This window comes from Lactuca serriola, chromosome 4 (genome assembly GCF_051521515.1).
Source record: "Lactuca serriola cultivar US96UC23 chromosome 4, Lser_US96UC23_V15, whole genome shotgun sequence".
Lineage (NCBI taxonomy): Eukaryota > Viridiplantae > Streptophyta > Magnoliopsida > Asterales > Asteraceae > Lactuca > Lactuca serriola.
In genome coordinates, this window is record NC_136411.1 from 209,651,938 (window position 1) to 209,663,517 (window position 11,580).

Here is an 11,580-nt window from a genome sequence, read left to right on the forward strand (position 1 = left end):
TTGTGTGCTCGATATCAAGCCTATCCTAAGGAATCTCATCTTCTCTCTGTAAAAGGATCTTTCATTACTTGAAACATACACCCAATCTTGGGTTATGGTATCCTCGTTATTTTGAGTTGAAGATGGTAGGATACACTGACTTAGATCATGGTAGGTGTGGCATTGATCAATAAAGTACTTTAGGAGGAGCTCAAATTTTGGGAAATAGACTGGTGAGTTGGTCTAGCATGAAGCAGACATTAGTGGCTTGTTCTACCGTTGAAGCTAAATATGTAGCTGTTGGAAGATGTAGTGCTCAAATTCTTTGGATTCAAAATCAACTCTTAGATTATGGTTTCAATTTCTCAAAGACTCCCATTGGTTGTGACAACACCAATGCCATGCAAATGACAAAAAATTTGGTGCATCACTATAAAACCAAGCACATTGACATTCGTCATCACTTCATTAGGGACATAGTTAAGAAGGGCAAAGTGGAACTATTCTACATTCCATCCACTTATCAATTAGCTGACATTTTCACTAAGGAATTGGATGAGAAGACCCTGAATTAATTGATTGCTGATCTCGGGATGATTTCAATGACTTAATTTTTTTAGCTTGCTTTGAAACACCTTGATTTTATTTTCTTTCTTAAATACAAAAACACAAAAACAAGTAATTTATTTATCTTGCTTTCAACAAAGAAGCATACATAGCTTGCTTAATTTTTGTATATAATGTTTACAAGTGCTCTCTTTTCTCTATAATCTCTCTTTCAGGTTTATCAATATTTTATCTATAGTTGATCTGCATCTCTTCCTTCTGGATTTAGAAAGAGTTGGGTCGTGCATGATGTTTTGAATGCTCTGGTTGTTAAGGAGAATGTTCGCATCATGTATTTATCTCATTGATAATACCCTCTTTCTCCTCCACTCACTGTTATGGATGTAAAAAGCCACCATCAATACATTGAGTCATAGTTTCATCTACCGACTCATAATATGATAAAGCCTAAAGTGCCCTTGTGTTGATCTTGTCAACTCGATGGTTACACATATTAGATCCCATTAACTCGTTGGTTACAAAGACTGGTTCTTATTCTTCTAGCTTGGAATCTATCTACAATACTTTAATGGTTAAAGGCATGTTCTCTCTTTTCATGTTGTGAACTGTGTTTTTATGTTGATGTATTTGATCTTGCTAGTGTTTTATTTTATATACAATGTTTAGGGGGGGGGGGGGATTTCTCGAACAAAGGAAATTGGTCATGAGCTTGTAAATCAAAATCTTTTCTAGCACTAGTTTTATGATTCTCCTGAAACAGGCTATGTACTGGTCTTCTGAAAAAGTTGTTTATTCCTTTTTAACTAGTCATTTATTGACTATCCCTTACATTCTTATCCTTTTACCATTTTTTTTGTCTTGTACCATATTAAATGAGTTGATAGTGAATTTGAAATTCTTGACTGAAACTTTACTTCATGATATAGAAGATGAACCACTTCTTGTTGATAAGTTTACATTGTTTATGATTCATGCTGATTTTACCTCAACGTGATTGAAACATTCCATTCTTTTCTTAGACACTTCTTGATAAAACTTAACGATTCACTGTGATATACCACCCATTGATAAACGTTTGAAGCTCTGTGCCGATGGTTAGTCAATGTATCATAGCCCGTAGGCTATCACATGCACTGATCCCTTCTTGCCCTTTAATTCTTCTTAAAAGCATCATGATTCAACATAACATGCCATACGTTGATGAAATCTTGAAAAATTTGTGTCGAAGGTTAGGCTATGTACCATAGCTTATCACACGCATAATTCCATTCTTGCCTTACTTTCTTCTTTAGAATTTTATGATTCAACATATGAAACCAGACGTTGATGATAATTCTAAAACTCTGTGCTAATGGGTATATCACGTCCCATGATGTATTACACGCACCTACCCATTCTCTCCTAATAAATCTTTTATTATAGGAGTTGATGATTCACTATATTAGCCATACACTGATAAAACTTCAACACTCAATGTCGATGGGTACATTCCATACTAGAATGTATTACATGCATCATCCCACTTTCTCCCTTGATTCTTTTAATAAAAGAAGATGATGATTCAACGTATTAAACAATATGCTGATGATACTTCACAATAATATGTCAATGAATGATAGTTCAAACCCATGTTTTCAGGAGGCATCACGATCTCACTCCATTGACAGGTGCAATGTTGATTCGCTGATAGCATAACTTTGATACACTGATCATTTCTGCTAGTACAACAATGATGCTGATATCCAAAAGGGGTACAAATACTTGCATACCATATTCATATTCTCAGGGGTAGATACCCTAGATACCCTTCATTTGCTCAAAGAGAGATACTTTCATAACATATTCATATTCTCATGGGGAGATACCCTAGATATCCTTCGTTCTCTCAGGAGGGAGATATGCTCATTTGTTTCTAGGAAAATATCTCTAAATGAAGATTAGACTCTACTGTCAAATATAAGAAATTATATACAAGAAAAGAAGTTTTTATTTTTAGCAGGAGAAAATTTTGAAGAACTTTTTGAAGAATATTTTTGACATTATCAATTAGGGGGGGATTATAAGGTCACAACTTATAATATGATGAGTCAAACACTACACGTTGACCACCTGTGCCAGTGCCGTCGTCAGCATGAACCCAATGATCTTAGTGATCTTTGTACACAGGAAGTCATATATTGTATATATAAAATATATATCTAATCCGTAATCTAAGTAATTAGGATCAAACCTTTACTTAGATAGGTATACATCCCCTAAATAGTAGTATCTACGTTATTTGTAATCGTATATAATCTACTATTAGGGCCAAATACTAATAGCACAAATGAAAAGGGGAATGCCCTTAATTTGATTTGGTCACCAGTTGACCCTTGTGGCTTCATGGTAGTACAAATGATGTGGGACATCTTTAAGTGTTTATATGTGTCTTTATTTTCCAATCCACGAAAAGTTGGAAGGTGATGAACTAAGCTTGACTTCAATTCTGAGCCTCCTTCCAAAACGGGGTAATTAATACGATTGGTGTTTTTGTGACATTGGTTTCCATCATTTGTCTCAAGGTTCTCTTGGGAGCATCTTCTCCTTTCTCCATTGAATTTTGGTTTATGATAGGTGGATTTTGTTGTAGTGGTGGTGTTTCGGGAATCTCTTGGCGAGGGTCAGGGCTAGAATTGGGATCTACTTCGGTATCGGCGTCACTAGAGGAAGCAGTTTCAACCTCCAGGTCCACGTTAGGGTTAGAAGTTTGACCACGTGCTATTATCCTTTCCTTTTTCTGAACTCCTTGCTTCTTTTTCAATTTCTAGATTGTAAATCAAGTACCTGTACGTTGAGATTTGGGCATAGAGAAACAAATTGATTAAAAATAAACAAATCCACAGAAACGGCGCCAAAATTTGGTGGTCATCGAGGCCAAAATAATAAATAACCTTAAAGCTTATACATTAAAATAGCAGATAGTGGTTAAGGGGTCAAATTGTAATGCCCGCGTTTCCTGCAAAGATTAGTCATAGTCTGTAATCACTGTGGTCAACTATTATAACCTTTATATGAATGAATAAGAAAGGACTATTCACGTATTTATGTGCTTATGTCCTTTATATGATACTTTATGCAAATTGTATAAGTATTTATTAATAGTATAAATAAGATTAAAATACGTATAAAAGATAAAAGATACTTAGGAAAAATAATCTTAAGCTAGTTTTGATATATGTTATAAGGAATCCATAGATATAAGGAACGTTCAAATCCGACTTCATATGAAGAAGTTATGCTTCTTCGAAGTTTTGTGATTAAGCCGACACGACTTTGCGTATCTTAAAAAGTGAAATTTTGATCAATCACTTTTTAGCTCAAGTAATCTAAACGAAATTCGTAGTAGTCTTTCAACCAAGAGCGTGCATATAGAGAACCTCTAAATCTGACTTCGTGAGAGGAAGTTATGAGTTTTCTAAGATTCAGGATAACAGTATTCAACTCAGAAATCAAATTTTAGATCGGTCGAGTTTTAGCCAAAACAATCTAAACATGAGTTGAAGATCTCGTTAATTGGCGTCCAACGTATTGAAAACAGACACAATAAGAGAGAGTTATGCATTTTATAAGAGATTTAACTATCTAAGCCTGTGTGGAAAAAATAAAGTCAAATTAACCGACAGATTCTAAATCAAAGTTGTATTATCGGGGATATAAAGAACGTCAAAAACATAGTTTGTATGAAGAAGTGATGCAGTTTTAAAAATCTGAAATTTGAACGTGCGCGTACGTCGTGCATAGCTTGTGCCCGAAGCTAGCCACACTGCCCCACCCAAATCAGGAAGCGTATAAGCTAACCAGTGGGCTAACGTCAGCCTAGAGCGTGACGCACAAGCCTAGGGTGTGTGGTGCGTCGTTTTTCGCCTATAAATACTCCACTTTGTATATACTTTCATTTCCACACCCCTACACACTTTCTCTATCAAGAAATCTTAATTTTATAGCATTTATCCTTCATTTGTGTCCTGGCGCGAAGCCATGCGACACCCCTAAATGAGTAGTATCCTTTGAGTAGGAGATCCCGAGTCAGTATTCTACCCTCTTAGCTCCTGGTTCTCATCAATTGTACTCTATAAGTAAGCAACATTTACACTGCTTTCGTATAAATTACGATTATAATTATAAGTTTTTGCTAGGAACTTATAATTAAGATTTATCAATGATCCAAAGTCATTATACTGATTGATCTACTTAGGGGAGAGGTACCTAGAATGGTTACATCAGCTTGGTAGTTAGATCCTTACTTGATAGATCTAGAACTAGACTTTGGCATTGTTGAGGAATCTAAATTCTTAGGATAATAGTTCCATAAGATATGAATTAGACTAAGAACTTAAGTTATATATATCTAGGTCTTTTGGAAAAGGTGTAAGGAAATGCTCTGCCTGATTCACTAATCACCAGATACCTTCTCAGGTGAGTGCGTAGTTACCATCAAGAACATAGTATTAAACTAAAAGTATTATTTAAGATACATTAAATTTTTACATGTATCATCTGTGTTAAGTGTTACTTGTATAAATATGATAATACTATTGGATTAGAAAATTTATTGGACATTGATTTCCCTTAGTATAAGTCTAGATTAGTTATATTAGACTTGTAAAAAGGTGTTAGTTCCCAAGAAGTTGGACATTAGATACGTTTCATTCTGGGTAGAGTTTATGATTATATAGCGGAGTGTTGTATTCCTCCTCTTTCTTGGATGACCAGAAATGGTGGGTCCAGATCAGACAACTGTCAAGTATGTATGGGTCATCGACCAGAGTAGATGACAACACTTGACTATTCTAGGTGGTCTAGTGAATTACATTGCTAGCATGGTCTTATAACCCATGGACATAGATAAAAAGGGATACCATATTTATCAAATCTCTGAATATTGGTTGTCTTTATATGACTTACACAGACCAAGGACTCCCTTAGCAGTGTAGTCAAAGAGTTGCCTAAACGATTTACCAGGTTTGGTGATTCCTCCATATAATCGTTTCTTTAGGATATATGAGGATCGGTTGGGTATTTGGCCTTTGGTCAGATTATAAATATATATATATATATATATATATATATATATATATATATATATATATATATATATATATATATATATATATATTTATAAGTATTATGTGTTCCAGAATACACAGATCTGGACCAATGGATGAAATTAATCAATAGACATGATTTGAGAGTGTATGATATTACAATGAGATAACATGTACCATATAATCACACAAATTTTAGCAAAATGGTATTTTGTACAATTAACTACATTTATAAAAGGAAATTTTCGGAGTTTTAGGTATAATTAATTCTCCTAATTTAAAAAATCTGAATTTTTTTAATTATTTCAATTTTAATTCTAACATAATTTGTAAACATAACCGATTTTATTATGTCAGAATATTTTTTGTTAGAAAGATGTTCTTTTAGAATTTTATTCTATTAGAATATTATTGAAGAATAACAAAATTCTTGAATCTGATGTTGAAAAATAACAACATTCTAATATATTCTTATACATCCAAACTTAAATACAAATTCATACATATTCTTAGAGACTAAAAGCCTTATACATTTTAATATAATTATACATATATTCTAAAAGAATATCAACAAAAATGAATAAAATTTATAAAAAATAACAACATTCTTAAATTGTGAGTATGATCAAACTTTATTCATTCTTCAAGTTATTCCTATTAGGTCTTCAACGCATTCTTCCGGCCATTCCTATCACAAACACAACAAAAACTAATAATGCTTAAAAACATGTTAGTTGCAATTAACTATCACTTTATATATTATGGTAGAATGTATAGAATATGATAGGATTCATAGAATACATTCTGGCAGAACACATAGATTTTATTCTGGCATAATACATTCTGATAGAATACATAGAATACATTCAAAAGTATCGTATTTACTGCTAGTATAATTTTAGATTCCAAATATACAATAACGAGTGACAATAGAAATTGGAATTCAAAATCACAAATTGAACCAAATAATACATAGACAAATTAATTACCTTTTTAAACAATTACATTAAACATGTGTTGCTAGTAATTTTGACAGAATGCATACCATAAGGTTAAATTCTTTAGATTCTCTTTCAGGCAGTTCTACAAACACTTGTTAGACATTATCATCAAACAAGCCAAATTTAAAACAATTAAGTATCTAGAACAAATGGAAAATCAAGAACAATCAAGTATCAAGAACAAATGAAAATCAAGAACAATCTATCATTATTTAAGTCAGATTCTAAATTACAAAGTCAACTTGAATGATGGATATTTAAAATTAAAGAATAAATGAGAGCACAGTGGGTATACTAGTGAAATTGGAAATCAACAGGAAGGATAATCAGAAATCAATGAATCGAAAATCAGTGAATAAATCAAATGGAAAATTCATGTGAAGAATCGTAAATCAGTAGCATTTAGAGGAAGAATTGCTAGCAATCAAGAAGTAAAAGAATTAAAAATCAAAGAAACTTACGTTGGTGGCAGCGACCAACCTTCAAACCATCGATTCAGCAGTTGGACTTCACCAACGAATTACAAAATGAACTTGAATGGTGGTTCAATTTTGATGTCAGTGGTGATTGTTGGAGCGTGAAGATGAATTCCATAGAAAGAGAAAAAGAATCAGCTAGGATTTTTTTCAACAAATTTTGACTTTGACATGCCATATTTAAAGGAATAATAAACATATTAATTATCGACCATAATTAAATATGCAAAGACTACTATAATACCCTTAAATGTTTTATTTAATTATTTATTTTTTTTTCCTAAATTCCTATTAGTGCATTCATGCACACAATAGTTGCTAGAAACATTTGAACCTAGATCTCTCTCTCTCTCTCTCTCTCTCTATATATATATATATATATATATACATTATTGTTTGCAGGAATGATATTAATTATTATCATTAAATTATTATGCGCTTGAAAACCCTATGCATCTCACCAGGTTTTCCTAAAACTGACCCACTCATTTTATGCCTCATAGGTAGCAGATGTAAGACTCTCGAAGTCTAGTTAGGATGTTGAGTGGAATAAAGATATGTGCTTGTAATAAGTAGTTTCAGGACCTTTTAATATTTACACTATAATATACGTTTGATATGAACGATGGCATCCTTAAAGTTTTTAATTAAATGAAATAGCTTCTGTTCTCTCACAAATGTTTTGGTTAACTAGGATTTTCAGCATCTCAATTTATTAAAGCGTAAAGAAAATATTTTAATTGGTTCAAAAATACCCTTAAATGATTTATTTAATTATTTATTTTTTTTCTAAATTCCTATTAGTGCATTCATGCACACAATAGTTGCTAGAAACATTTGAACCTAGCTCTCTCTCTCTCTCTCTCTATATATATATATATATATATATATATATATATATATACACACACACACACACACATTATTATTTGCAGGAATGATATTAATTATTATCATTAAATTATTATGCGCTTGAAAACCCTATGCATCTTACCAGGTTTTCCTAAAACTGACCCACTCATTTTATGCATCATAGGTAGTAGATGTAAGACTCTCGAAGTCTAGTTAGGAAGTTGAGTGGAATAAAGATATGTGCTCGTAATAAGTAGTTTCAGGACCTTTTAATATTTACACTGTAATATATGTTTGATATGAACGATGGCATCCTTAATGTTTTTAATTAAATGAAATAGCTTCTATTATCTCACAAATGTTTTGGTTAACTAGGAATTTCCGCATCTCAATTTATTAAAGCGTAAAGAAAATATTTTAATTGGTTCAAAAATGGGGGATGTCAAAGTTGGTATGAGAGCATTAGTTTAAGCAAACTAGAAATTTAGGAAAATTCTAGAGTTAAACTTAGAAGCTAAGTATGATTGGTGACGTGTGTGATAAATTACATTAGGATAGATACCTTAGTTTTTTAAGACTCTAGCATTAGCATATTATAGAAAGATGCTTTAACTGCTAAATATGTGCAAAATGTGTTTGTATGTGTGTGTGTCTATATATATATATATATATATATATATATATATATATATATATATATATATATATATATATATAAGTATATATCGGCGTATTAAAATACTCACCTCTATGACTATAAAACGTTATGATGATCACTAGGAGCGGATGAGTCTTCAATAACGAAGGAGGTCCAACACCTTAGAACACCGGAGCAACTGTTTTTCAAATCCCGATAAATGATGCTAGAGCAATGAAGCAAGAAATTCTATACAAGCAATGACGTGAGTTTAAGGATCTCTTAGCTCAGGAACTAACTAATGCTAGAGGATGAGCGCTAGTGATCAATGAGCTAGTAGTTATTGTGCAAGTAAACACCATACAGATTCCTTCTGAACCAAAAATGGTTCAAGAAGGAAATAATGATGACTTAGAAAGTTATCAGAGACGAAAGCAACTAAAGGTCCAGAGAAATGATGAACCCAGAGGCTACTATAAGTATAAGGAGTTCACTACTTGCAAGGCATCATCATTGAACGGAAAAGGGGGTCTAGTGGGAGTAATGGACTGGATTTCAGAAATGGAGCTGGCGTTCATCAAATGTGGTTCCACAGGGAATCTACAAAACACCTATACTGTAAGGCAATTCAAGGGCACAACACTTCATCGATGGAATACATTGGAAATGATGTTGAATCCCAACAAGCCAATACAGCTGACATAGGACAAACTCTTAACCCACTTTAAGAGAAAGTTATGTTCGGCTGAGAGCATGTTGGAATTGAAGAATCAATTCCTGGCTTTAAATAAGGGAAGCATGAAGCTCGATGAATACACCAATTCTTTCATGAAGAAATGGAGTTTACAGTGTGTGTGGTCCCTAATGAGTTGACCGAGATTGATAGATATGCAAAGGGATTGCCATGTGAGTATACGGTGCCAGTTATACAGGGACCTACTTTCTAGGTGGCCGTCTGGGCTGCAAAATCTATGGAAGTAATGACTAAGAAAAGGTGACATAGCAGAAGTCGGTGAAAAGAGGAAAGCAGCGGAAGCAACAACAACAAGAAGAAGTTCTCAAGGTCAATCAACAAGCCTGGAAGCAACCAAGAAGGGAAGTGGTGTGACCAGTGCAAGAGGCTTGGGCATATTTCTACAAAAAGATTTGATACTTTATCAATCTTCTGCCATAATATTTTATGTGCTATGTTCTCAAAATTCGAACTATGAAGAGGATTGCCGTAATGATAATCGAAATTTGAGAACACACTATGTATCCTTGACTAAATTTATTAACATTCCACAACCTATGCCTTTAGATTTGAAATGAAGCATAATATTCTCTCCCTTAATTATAGCAAAACAACTATTCAACCCTTACAACTTTGCAAGGTATGACTCTTGTTGTCTATAATTAATATTGCTAACTTGCAATACTTGCCTTAATAATCATACAATCATAACATTTATGCTCCCACTATCAAGATGATTATTATAAACATAACACTTATGCTCCCACTAGCTTTAACATGTATTCAGAAACCATCTTAACTTCCAGAAAAACAATGCCTATTAATTTTCTTTAAGTTCATATTTCTAATACCCAATGCTTTGATAATCTTTTATCAAGGCTTCTTAAACTTATACACCTTTGCCATAGATAGCTCATATGTGTGTCGAAACAATTTATACTAATTGCCAAATCTCACAATTCGAATCATGGAAAGGGATACCGTAACCATAATCGAATTCGAGAATACAATTTCACAATCACTATCTTCTTAAAATCTTTATTGGTGAAAGAATTTCCTCACAGTCATTTTCATGAAGGAGGGAATCTTATGACACTTAGATTTTAATGGTGTATGTGTTCCTATCCATGTGAATTTGTTAAAACCAAGGTTTACGAACAATTCAAACTCATATGGATCGAACTTCTTAATCTTGATTTCTTTGTCTTATGGTAACACAGCTGCCCACCATGTCTTCCAAGTAGTTACTCAGCTCACCTTTTCCTATCAATGTACTTTTCATTGATCAAGGTCCTTGCCTTTTATGCATTCGAATGAGAACTCATAGAACTCACTTGCATAATTAACTTAATTGGAACAGCACAGAAACAAAATAATGTCAACACGATAGGTTGTAAACCTCAACTCGTGTGCTAGTGATGATCGATAAGGTCTATTTTGATTTGTTCTTGAAACCTTTCAAGACAATTAAGACTCCCACTGACTCCTTGACATATAAGATTCTCTTGTCAATAAACATTTCTTGACAAACAAATATTCAAGAGTTAGTGTAGTTTTTATCAAAACACTTCATAAATTGGTCCTAGTTGGTCTTTGTCTTATCCGAGACATCACAACTTTCCATATTTGATGAATGTTATAAACCTTCCTAATACTTGTCACTCAATGTCACAATCTTAACTCTAAGACTTGTTTTGGAACGAAGTATGATTGACTTCTTGATTTTAACCATTTCTTCAATTCTTGATTCCTCTTCTTAGACATACAATTGCACTAAGACTCATTTAGAGGATCCATTGAGATACGATTCTTAATCATTAAGACATATCATAAAGCATAAAAGTTACTCTCCCTTCTTCTTAGAATAGAGAAACTTTTATCTTTCTACCTACTTGATTCTTCTTATTCGTTCTGCTATTGATTTAAACTCTTTCAATCAATTCAGAATTACACTTAATCTTATAAATATAATCATATTTACTAAACCTTCAGTAAATCATGACGAATATCTTTGTTATTCTTGTGGTGGAACCAACACACAACTTTGTGTACTCGATCTCCTAGTCCTTCACTTGCACTTAGTCAATGAATTAGTCTAATTTCCAAATTTCTCATTCATCGTGCAACCAAGTTGCATGATTCCAAGTTTCTGTCCAATTGAAACTTGGGCGATGAGAAACCTTCCCTATTCGGTAAATTTTCGACATTTCCACAAATAACATTGTTGGGTCGTGTTTTGCATTAAGTGTTG